This window comes from Ctenopharyngodon idella, chromosome 21 (assembly GCF_019924925.1).
Source record: "Ctenopharyngodon idella isolate HZGC_01 chromosome 21, HZGC01, whole genome shotgun sequence".
Classification (NCBI taxonomy): domain Eukaryota; kingdom Metazoa; phylum Chordata; class Actinopteri; order Cypriniformes; family Xenocyprididae; genus Ctenopharyngodon; species Ctenopharyngodon idella.
The window spans coordinates 2,580,290-2,593,045 of record NC_067240.1 but is presented as its reverse complement, the minus strand read 5'-3'; the positions used below and the strand labels follow the sequence as shown (position 1 = coordinate 2,593,045).

The 12,756-nt window shown below is 35.0% G+C and overlaps 2 long non-coding RNA genes across 2 annotated transcripts; both read right to left on the bottom strand.

Annotated features, from left to right (window-relative positions):
• Window positions 1-207: 207 nt before the first annotated feature.
• Window positions 208-2,004, bottom strand: LOC127503850 (uncharacterized). The gene is made up of 2 exons (XR_007927232.1): window positions 1,902-2,004; window positions 208-575 (listed from the first exon to the last, which is right to left on the bottom strand). It is a non-coding gene; the product is annotated as an uncharacterized LOC127503850 (long non-coding RNA).
• A 6,375-nt stretch (window positions 2,005-8,379) lies between these two features.
• On the bottom strand, window positions 8,380-12,756 carry LOC127504182 (uncharacterized). The gene is made up of 3 exons (XR_007927307.1): window positions 12,436-12,756; window positions 11,750-11,914; window positions 8,380-11,657 (listed from the first exon to the last, which is right to left on the bottom strand). It is a non-coding gene; the product is annotated as an uncharacterized LOC127504182 (long non-coding RNA).

The following is a 12,756-nucleotide window of genomic DNA, read 5'->3' as shown; positions in this document are numbered from 1 at the left end:
ATATATGCCTATATATAATATAAAATATATGCCTAAAGAGATGTATTTTATATATATATATATATATATATAAAGGGGAAAATATATATACATTTATGTATGTATGTATGTATATGTATGTGCATGTGTATATATATATATATATATATATATATATATATATGTGTGTGTGTGTGTAAATAAATACATAAAAAGTCTGGACACAAATACATTAATGCAAATTTTAATTGTATTAATTGTATTTTCCTTTTGATTTAGGAATGACAAATGACCCGGACATGTTTTAATATATTTCACTCTGCTTCAACAATGATGTTTAACAAGTTCACATTCTTTAACTTGCCATATAGTTTAACATTAGATGTTGACGTCCTCTTAAGGGTTGTAAAGTGCATTAATGAGGCTCTATATGTGAAAGCACTGAAGGAGGGTCAGTGAAACTGAAGACGGTGGGTGAGGTCACAGGATCTCATCTACTGCTCTTCCATTATACTCAGAGCCTTTTACTTCAGTCCCATTCAGACTGTGTGTCTGTTTGTGTGACGCCAGACGGCAGCTGTACTCGTGCCCTCCATCTAGATAAAAAAAGACAGCTAACATGCATGCAGTGAAGATGATGAGACATGCAGTACATGATCTGTACATACAGTCAGAGATGATGGAAGGCACATGTTTTATTTATGCCTCCGTGAGTTATGCCTCTTATATATTTGTCGATATTTTATAGCATATGACTCTGGTCCAGATTTATGTATGAGCTCTGTTGGCATTTATATAAATAAAAAATTGATGACCTGCATCTGGTAACCAACCATCTTGTGTTGTTCGATTGTTTGCATTTATAGATTCACAGATGTATTACAATAAATCAAAACATACTCCTCTATTATAGATAGATGTTTGAAGTCATTTGAAATCCATTTATGAGCTTTCTGAGAAATGAAGATTGTGCTTGAAGTAATATGATTAAGAAAAGTAAATGTAAAGTAGAGATGCCACCCATACGTTTAAAATGATGCGTTTTTTTTTTTTGTGTCGATAATCTTTTGTCTGTGTTATGATGTTTCAAGGCTGTAATATGTTTCATGTTTTTAAAACGAGGTTAAAATGATTTTTTATAATAATACATTATTTTAAAAAATAATATAAATGAATTCATTTTAAATAAATTACAATAATAAATAATTTTGAAACAAAATATTAAATAAATAAATATGGTTTAAAATCAATAAAATATTTATAATAAAAATAAAAGTATTGATAATAAAATATTTAAATAAAAATATTTAAAACTATACATTAATATAAATAAATAATATAAATAAATATATAAACCTGGCTATATATAATACAAATATTTTAAACACTATAAATATATATTTAAACCTGGTTTATGTCTGTATGTCTTTTAAAATAATATAAATAAATAAATAAATAAATAATTTATAAATAAATTACAATAATAAATAATTTTAAAACAAAATAATAAATAAATAAACCCATTTTAGAAATCAATAAAATACTTATAATAAAAATAAAAATTATTCATAGTAAAATATGTAAAATAAAAATATTTAAATACAATAAATTCATATAAATAAATATATACACCTGGCTAAAACCAATATTTATAATAAAAATATTTTAAACACTATAAATATATATTTAAACCTAGTTAAAATAAAATTATATATATATATATATATATATATATATATATATATTATTATAAATTATATATAAATTATTATATTATTATAAATAAACCAGATAAAAATTAATAACAAAAAAGTATTCAAATATTTACAAATATTATTAATAAATAAAAACCTGGCTAAAATTAATTACATAATTCATAAAATTAGTAACAGAAATACTTTTAAATAAAGAAATAAACTCACTCGGCAGTAGCGGGAAATAAATTGAAAAGGCTGATCTTAACAGGAACACTAGCATTAACCTCTGAGCTGGTCACATCACATCACATCACATGTCTTGAACAGAAAGAGAGAGAGAGAGAGAGAGAGAGAGAGAGAGAGAGAGAGAGAGAAAACACATTTGAATAAGTAAGCTGCTTCTTTCAGCATCTCTACAAGGTCATGTCAGCCCTGACTCGCTTAGTTTGGCTCCAACTCAAGGACATAGACATTACAATTATAGTGCGTCCAGGCAGAGAGATAGAGAGAGAGAGAGAGAGAGAGAGAGAGAGAGGGAGAGAAGGAGAGAGAAGGAGAGAGAGGTTAATGTGCCTATTAACCAGAGACACCCATCTGTTATCCAGTGTTACTGTTGGATTTCAACCAGGGACTGTTCTAAATCACCACGGTCCAAAGTGAAAAGGCCAAATTCTTCCTTTCTTTCTTTCTTTCTAGACCACCAGACACCCGCATGCACAAACAGGAAGTTAAGACATAAGTGCATGATCAATATGCATTTACAGGATATTAAACTCATGCATATAGGCGCACTACACGTTTACTGTCACTGCACACTATAACCAAACTCTCTTCAGCCAAACTATACTAATGACCAACAGAACAACATTTCTACAGATTCTACAGTAATATGAGACACAAAAAGTCTCTGCTGTCTTGATATGTTTGATGTTCCTCCTTTAGTAAAGTGTCATCACACTTCTGCTCACTAACACACAATTTGAGGAATCGATATAACTGTGAACAGTTTTAGCTCAGCTCATGTTTGCATGTGTGGTCTGATGTGACACAATGATCATGCAAACAATGAAAGACGAAGAGCTTTGAGCAAGACAGTTCGAACCGCCTTTACAAGAAATAATCCAGCGTCACATTAATAGCTCAGACTTTCTGTAGCTGTGGTCACCACGCAGGAAAACGACGGACTTATTTTTAAAAGTGAGAGAACAGAAACAAATGAGGGTTAAGTGCACCTTATTGCTCAGACGCTGCACTTTCATTGCTTAATAGTTTCATATAGGTATAGACTTATTTTCTTCTGACACACGTAAAATGAGAAATAAAAATTAAATAAATTAATCACACTGTAAAAAAAAAATTAGAAAATATTATTTCATTCTTTCTACCTTCTAATTTTTAGTTGTCAATTCTTTGGATTTGTGAAATTTACTAGCAATTTTTGCGTGAAAACTGTTTCAAAGCAAATCCTACACCAATTTTTAAGTTTATATTTTTCAAAGTTTGAGTCATTATATAAGTCTGTTTGATCTACATATTCTGTCTAGAAAACATTGAAATATTAAAGAAATCTCATTTGTCAACTTTTAAAATTTTCCACTTTCCTGCAGCACTCCAATAAAAAAATATTTAGACCTAAATTTAAGATTCATAAATTTGAGTTGCATATATTTCCATGCATTTGGATTACACAGTTATAACATAAATACGCACTCTTTCACAGCTCTGCCCATCTTTACTTCTGAGATACTCTGCCTCTCTAAAACATCCCTTTTATAGCTAATCATGTTACAGACCTGATATCAATTAACTTAATTAGCTGCTAGATGTTCTCCCAGCTGAATCTTTTCAAAATGTCTTGCTTTTTCAGTCATTTGTTGCCCCCGTCCCAACTTTTTTGAGACCTGTAGCAGGCATCAAATTTGAAATGAGCTCATTTAGTGGATAAAAGTATAAAATTTCTCAGTTTAAACATTTGTTATGTTATCTATGCTCTATTGTGAATAAAATATTAGCTCATGTGATTTGAAAGTCTTTTAGTTTTCATTTTATTCAAATTTAAAAAACGTCCCAACTTTGCAGAATTTGGGTTGTAATTTCTTTCAATCTCATACATTTGAACTTATTGAATATTGCTCGTACCACCACAGATATATTTTATACCATGTTCATGTATATGTTAACCATTTATTTAATTGAATAGATTTAGTTGTTTTACACTGATTCGAAGCAATTTGAATTAATGCATTTTGAAAACATGATTATTTAAATAAAATCAAATAGATGCAAACGGTCGATAATAATAAACTAAGCCATGCAGACTCTTACTGACTACCAGATAAATAATATCAATAGCGGACGTCTATCAGACTGAGAGAAAGCATCAGGATCTAATCAATTAAAAGCAGAACCACAAATGTTTGGGAAAGCCTGTTCCGCTCCAGAATCTTCTGTTCTGAGTCAATGAGACGTTTAAACCAGGAACTTCAGCCGGCTTATCAGGAGCCAGTGCCCTGATTTGTGGCAACAAAGAATGAACAAATAAATAACCAGTGAATGGAAAAATGCCCCAGAGTGATGTCAGAGGGTCTGAGGAGCAGAGCATGATGGGATTTTACCAACACAGGACTGATGTGGGACAGATCCAGATCAGTTCGGAGACTGATGCAAATAGTGGGAATGCAGAAATGTTATATGAGGGTTAACAAAACATTGCTTAAAACGTTCTCAGAACTTTATTTAACAGCCCTTATATGTCAAACCTGTCACTTTTCATCATCCAATCAGTTCCTGAAGAATAAAATCAAGTCCCACCCTACAGCATTTTCTCATTGAATATCATGTTTTACTCAGAAATACGTCAAATAACAGAAAGTACAATGCATTGCGAACAGCATCTCATGGTGATTTTAAGATCTACATAATAATTAATTATTATTAATAAATAATTTTCATTTTTGGGTGAATTAACCCTTTAATGTATCAGTAACTGCTAAAATTAACCTTAAAGGGATAGTTCACCCAAAATTGAAAATTGTGCCATCATTTACTCATCCTCAAGTTCTTCCAAACCTATGAATTTCTTTCTTCTGTTGAACTATAAAAAGAATGTCGGTAACCAAACAGTTTCTGGCCCCCATTGACATCCATAGTATTTTTATTTTCCATACTATGGAAGTCAATGTGGTCCATCACCTGTTTAACGTTTTTATTTTTATTAACTAAAATCAACAAAGATTAATATGTACTGTAAATGTATGGCTCATTGTTTTAGTTATGCATGAACTAATGGGACCTTACTTTAAAGTGTTACTGCTGTCTTTATAAAATGTGTTAGTTGTGCGTGCAGCTCAAAAGACGAGACGTCAGAATGAATGTAGGAGAGAGTGCACCTTTGTGTTTTTTTTCCTCAGGTTATGGTTTATCATCGCTACAGACCGACCTGACCACATGTCATGACATTAGAGTTTAAAACACCTTCAGAAAAAAGAGATTTACCAACAAGCATATTTCCATTTTGATATTTGGGTGAGTTATTTATATATATATATCAGTGGCGTGCAGTGGTGTTCTGAAATGAGGAGGCACATTTTTTTATTTATTTATGAATCAATGTAAATTCATGTGCATTACTCTTAACATTGACACATCTTCCTTGTTAAATGAACATTACTTTACATTACATCAAAAAAGAAAAAAAGAAACCAAAGACAATTCTATTTTGTAATTTTACATTAACAATGTATTGTAATAAATGTTCTATTTATCAAAACCAAGTCAATCCCATCAAGTTAGTGTTTTAAGCATTTCTACATTGATTCCAAAATAATAACTAAAGGCAATAATAATTTAAACAATATATTTTATTTGTGTATTGATGTTTTTCTTTTTAATAGTCAACTTAGGCTGTTTTGGATCATCAGTCATGCTCCGTAAACACCGTCTGTCACGGACACGAATTGTATTTTTAATTTCACCAAGCTGATTGCACTAAAACCCCCGCAGTCATCGTGTTTTCAGTCCATTTCAAGTTTGATTTTGATGTGACATAAAGCGGTGATATCTAACTGGGTGATCTGTTTACTTACTTTTCAATTAGTCTTCCCATTGACGCCATCATTTGTTCATTCAAACTGACGTGCGGAACGTGCACGTCAACAAGAGGCGGGATTTATCGCACAAACCAATCATATCCAATCATAACCAATTACATCCAATCATAGCGCGATGGAGACATTGCCTCCTCTCACGTGACTTTCCCCCATTCATTCTCAATTACCCCCCACAAAACCCACCGCACGCCGGGGGTCTGATGATTTTCTATGGTTTTCTATAGGCAGGAACACACCAAGCCGACGGTCGGCCGTCGGGCAGTTTTTGTTCGTCGGCCGACTAAGTTTTCTCAGTGTGTTCCGCACCGTTGGCTGAAGTTGGTCCTCGTCGGCTTTTTTTCGGCCGATTCGAAATGTTGAATAGGCGTCGGAGCTCGTCAGCCCGTCGGACCATCTGATCATTCTGATTGGCTGTTCAGCTACTGCCACCTCCTGGTTCGGAAAGGCATTTCATCTCACGCAGGCGCAGAATGGACGTGCTACTTGGCCGTCGGCTGTCGAGCGTTGGTTTGGTGTGTCAGGGCAACTTTGGACACAGACGCTGCCGACGCGAGCCAACCCCACAGTCTGCTTTCGTCGCCACTAGTTCGTCGGCGTCGGCTTGGTGTGTTCCGGCCTTACGAGAGCAAAGGGAGGCATGACTCCTGCTGTAACTTTGCCTGCAGGTGTCGCTGTTGGGCAGTGTTCCTTAAGAAATACGAGTGACTTGCGCTCTTTTTAATGTCATAATTTGTAATATTTGTATTGTTTTATATGTAATATGGATTATTTTCTCATCCTATTTTTTTTTTTTGAGGAGGCACTGCCTCCCTTGCCTCCTCAGAGGAAACGCCCCTGATATATACATATATATATATATATATATATATATATATATAGTTAAAAAAGTTCAACATCTAAAAAACCAGAACCAGCATGTTACATGTTAAAAGGCAAATAAATATCTTCAGCTGCGTCCCAAATGATGCACTATTCTTATACACTATGTACTCATGCACTATATACTTAAGCGTGTATTATTTTGTCCTTTGACATCAGAGCCTGATGCCCCTCCCCCTCTGTGATGTAATTAAAGCTGCGACAGTTGAGTGCATGAAGTGTCCAACATTCCACACTTTGTTTTTTTTTTCAGTTAATTAAACGTAGGGTAGGCAATTTTGGAGAGGCTAGCAAGCTAGCTTTGAAAGCATGAGATCCCACCCTCCCTTCAGAGCCATGCCTCCTCCAAAACGCATGAACACGCACAACCAGAGTCTGAAAAGCGTCACAAGTTAAATTGCCTCATGTCTGAAAGCACATACATTACAGTAATGAATGTAAACAACTTACAGAACTGTAGTTGTACCACTTGACTGCTGCAGATTAGTTTAGGCGTTGATAGTGTCATAGAAACGTATAAATCCGAGTCTGAGGACGTCAACAGCTCCGAGTTTCCATCTTTTAATTACCGTTACAACATGGTGTGTACGCAGCATAAGCTCGTTGTTTTGATTCAGGAGGAACTGTAAAAGGCGGCTGCTGTTTGTTTGTGGCGCTTGGCGACTGTCTGTCTACAGCTCTGCATAGCCTTATGAAACATGCTGATGACGTGTGATGAAGCAAGTGGGCGGAGGTATGGAAATACATATGTTGACTGACAGGTAGGACATCATATTGATTCCAAACGTAGACAAACATTTTTTGACACTTCCACAAAAGATATATGTACATTTTTAAATATTTAGACCACTTCTATTATTGTTTGCTCTCAGGATGTGAAGAGAGTTTCAACCAGTATAACAAAAAGTGTTTATTAAAAAAAAATGGCCTGCCCTTTAAAATTTCTAAAATATATATGTTATTTCTATATAAGAACCCAAATAACACATTACAGATAAAGGAGAAATGGGAGGCTGAAATTAATGAAACAGTTCCTCTCGAAACTTGGGAGGAAGTTTGCAGAGAGGCACACCTTGTGACCAACTCTAATATCTGGAGGGAATTCAAATGGAAGATAATAACCAGATTTTTCCAAACTCCACAGATAATTGCAAAATGGAATTCATCCTGCTCAGACAAGTGCTGGAGAAACTGTGGCCAGCATGTTGGCAACCACACCCATATTTTGTGGTCATGTCCAAAATTAAGAAATTATTGGAAAGATATATTCAATGCCCTTAAAGAAATCTTCCATTTTGAAATCCTCGAAGACCCTATAATTGCCCTTTTAGGTGTGTGTCCAGAGGGCTTTGAGGGCAGAGCTAAAATATATTTACTACAAATTCTATTTGCTGCAGCCATCAAAAATATTACATGCAGATGGTTAAAACCTGACCCCCCCCCATCATACAATGCCTGGATTCAAAAAGTATGGGAGTTGTACGAAATGGAACAAATCACATGTTCATTGCGACTTTAGAAAACTATTTTCTTAATGAGGTTGGCTCCTGTAATGCCTTTAATACTCCAGTGTTCTTGTGCTATACGTTCACATCCTTCATGTGGTCTTCTCTGCCTTTCCCTATTATTTTTACTTTTGTTTGTTTCTTTGTTTTTTAACTCTTCCTACCCCTGTACTAGATGTATTTGTTTTTATTCTCTATAATGTGTCTGACGTAATTAAAATGTAATAATTGTCAAGGCTGTTGGAATATGATGGACTAACATGTTAAAAACTAATATTATAATGTATTGTATGTTATTTTGTGGTTCAAAATAAAAGTATAAGTAACAAAAAAAAAAAAAAAATATTCCACTATTCCAAAAAAAAGTAATGATAATCTACAAATTTTGACAAATAGAGATGCAAAATGAGAAATGCTGGAGCGAGTGAGAGTAAATGAAAGGCTTTGGCTTACTGTAATTGCTCATGAGTTTCTCTCGTGAGTAAATGAGGGGTTTCCATCTAAACTCCTCCAGATCTTGCTTTCTGAGGTCTGCAGTGAAATCATCCGAAATGTTTGGCACAGAGAAAGACTGCTGCATCAGAAAAACCTGCAAAGACATGATTTCTGCAGGATAGAAGGACCTTCAGTAATGCTTCTCCTAAAATTACTTATAGGAAAAATAAAAACAGACACAAATGAGCCAAGAGTTATAAAAATAGAGCTATAAAATCACTTTTTATTGCAGATATTAATCTGAGAACAGTCTGAGGCATTCACTCTAAGAAAAATCTGTAAAAACCGGACACAATGTAATGCGAAATATTGATTTTTCACAGATGTTTTATTTTAAATTACGCATTGCATTGTGTTGTGTTTTAGGGTTCAAGGAAATGTCCATAGACTTTATGGAAGAAAATTACCAGTACCTTTTCTGTTATTCAATGGATTTCTTTCTTACAGTGTTGTTGAGATCAGTTCGAAAACTCTTCTGAGAAGCAGGAGACTTCAGTAAAAGTCTCAATGTAATTTCACAACTATAAACAACACAACAATTCCCGCTAACAAATGAGGAAGTCAAATGAACAATGAACTGTGTATTTGTAGGTTGGCCATGAATGACATGATAATTGAGAAGTCTATATTTACAGTCAAAGATGCAAATTCTCAATAAATTGTCTGGGCTGTTCTCCACATTAATTTATAATTACTGTATGACAAGTACTGACTCATTTATTTCTAAAGTAGTCAATACTTCTTTGTAATGGTGTATATTAACGGTCTGTGTGTGTGTATGTGTTACTTTAAGGCCCACGTTTGGGGTTTCCCCGAGCCTTGCATTCGTGGGCAGAATGATGGAGGCCAATATATGCTGTGCTGTTCTGTTCTGCTTCGTGCTTAAATACAATCGTTAACGGTAACCTGTGTCATGTGGATCATTTATAACGCACTATAGGTAACAAGATCTCCATTAAGCCTCTGAGCAATAACACTTTGGGAGCTCTTGACTCTTATGGTTTTACTGGCTGCAGTAAATTCAGATGAGTAATCTAGGATGATCATTTTTGTATAGACGCACCTGCTGTCCAGGTGGGAAATGTGCAAACAGAGCTGATACTGCTCAACAAATGTGCTCATGGTATAAACACCAGTGTGTGTGTGTGTGTGTGTGTGTGGGTCAGGTAAACCAAATGTTATGGGGACCAAATGTCCCCACAGGCATAGTAATACCAGAAATCTTTGACCTTGTGGACATTTTTTTTTTTTTTTTTTTGGTTCTCATGAGGAAAACAGCTTATAAATAATATACTAAGTGATGTTTTTTGAAAATGTAAAAATGCAGAAAGTTTTCTGTCATGGTTGGTTAAGGGGAGAGAATATACAGTTTAGTATAAAAGTCATTGTCTATGGAATGTCTCCATAAAACATGGAAACCCAACATGTGTATGTGTGTGTGTGTGTGTGTGTGTGTGTAATGAGAGTTTGTTTCTCTGGCCATTAGCCCAGTCTGATTCTCCCCCACTCTCAGATCAGTGTATTTTCCTATAAATGGTTAAGAGTAGGCCTATGATTAACATTTGGGGAAACAGTGAGACAGCATGAACACAAACCCTGAATCTCACGAAAACTCGTCAAGAACGTGTCCAGCTCACATTATAAAATAAAACAGGACATTCTCATTATTGTAATGCTATATATTATTTATATTGCACAACAAAATATATTATTTAAAAGGGACCTATAATGCCAATTTCACAAGATGTAATATAAGTCTCTGTTGTTCCCTGAATGTGAAGTTCTATGAAGTTTCAGCTCAAAATCCCCCACAGATCATTTATTATAGCTTGTCAAATTTGCCCCTATTTGGGTGTGAGCAAAAACACGCCGTTTTTGTGTGTGTCCCTTTAAATGCAAATGAGCTGCTGCTCCCGCCCCCTTTCCAGAAGAGGGCGGAGTTTTAACAGCTCGCGCTTCGGTCGCTCAACAACAACAAAGCTGGAGAATCTCACGCAGCCAAAATGAGGATTGTCAGTAACGCTGTTCAGCCTTACATTGTTCAAACCGGAGTCGACACTGATGGAGAGACTCAGGAAGAAGTTACAACTTTTAGAATGAAACTGGACGTTTCTGAATGGTTAGTGGATAAATTTATGTAGTTGCTGTGGAGTTGATTCAACTCATCGACTAGCATGTGCCGTCATGTTAATCTTTTGTGCAAATCCAGTGTTGAATTGACCCTCGTTTGTGAAGCAGTCCGGCGTAAAATGATGGCATGGTAACAACACTTTACTACAACAACTCTCCCTCTTCTCTAAAGCAGCCCAACATGGCCTCACCCCCTTTGTTGTGTGTTCTCGGGGGCGGGGTTTATGTAAATTCTAGGGTTAGTGATGTCACCAACCTGGGAAGAAGCTCGTTGTAGTCCCTACCAGCTGTTTGTTGTAGTCCTTAAAAAGCTATTTCTATAAAAGAAAATATCTCCCTTTGCATTGAACTTTGAGCGTCGTAACTTTGCAGATGTTGTTTATGCTCAAACAGCAACATTACACACTAACTGAAGTTAAAAATGTGAAATCATAATCAAGGACCCCTTTAAAAACCCATTTTCATGACATTCACCCATTAAGCTGAATGCTGTATTTTAATGTGATGAAATTAGACACAATACAGACACCCATCTGATCCAAGATCAGTGAAAACAAGAAGAAAAAACAGAAGAGCACCAAACTTTCACTCATTCTGGAGTGCATAAATGCTAAACCCACACTTTCAGAACAGCACACGCACACACACGTCAGCAGCCATCAGGCCTTCACCGCAGCGCTGAACCGAAAGTCTTCATTTGAAAGTCAGCTCACTGTATGTTTATTGCTCTGGTCTGCTGGCTGGTCATGGCAACTCTTTTCTGGGATGTTTCCCTCTCCACTGTTCCATTACTCACCTCTCAAATCTGCCGGCTAAGCGCTGTGAGCTCCAGTTTAAATCTGATGTGGGCTGCCAGTCTGGTTCTGTGATAAGATGGAAAATCTAGTTATGCACTGTATATTTTCTGTTATTTTTATTTAACATTTTTATTTGTTTCTCATCAGGTCTAACATACCTCAGCCACGCTGAGCTTTTCTGTTGTCTTCTGTTGTGTTTTCAATTAGTGGAACTGCTTTTTCTTGGATTTTCTTGTAAAAAAAATGCTTAGTTCTGGTCCTCAAATTTGATTGGCTGAGCCGATCCAATAAAAAAAAGCTTGTTGCTATGGCTTCTCTTGAAACTATTTTCATTGGTGGAGAAAAAAGGACAATTTATTATTATTATTAAATATTAACTCATTCTACATCTAATTTCAAAGTGACGATTTCTTTTACTGGCAGTTTAAGATTCAGAACTATAAAAGATTCAGAACCGTCTCAAAAAATATTCCAGATTAAATATTTAAACTTATTTCTTGACTTATTTAAGCTCATTATAGCATGTTGATCCAAACGTTGTTGATTACTACAGAAATAAATAAAAGTAAAAGAGCGAGATTTGTTTTGGTAATCAATTTGAATTATTTGCGAACAATATTTTATTTCAAATAAGGCATAAGAATAAGAGTGAATGCGTCTATAATGTTGAAAACGCAAAATGGCGTAGTTTCTCGTCATATTCAGTTACGAAACTTAACTAATCAAGTAAATGATTCATATATGCAATTCAAAACGGTGAAAATTGACAAAAAAGTCGAGTAGTTTGCATCACAGTATATTACTATCGGTCGTTTATCATCGTCAAGTATTAAATACTTCTTACCTCACACTCCCAGGCCGTTAAAACCGTTGCACGCGCTCGGTATCTGACTGAACAAGCCCCGCCTTCTTTGATTTGATTGGCCATTTCAAACATTTTGACACTGGCGAGCGCTGTTAGATCGGTTTCCTAATTATTTGAAACCGTTTAGAATGTATAAGCAAATTTAGCAAAAATTTAGTAGGCTATTTTTAATTTGTTAATTATTTGATGTTCATTCCAAGTTTTTTTTAAGAGGATATACTCAAATTCAAAAGAAATAACAGGACGCTAAACATGCTATAACGCCAATGGTCCAATGGTTTCTTGTTTCCTAGTTATAAT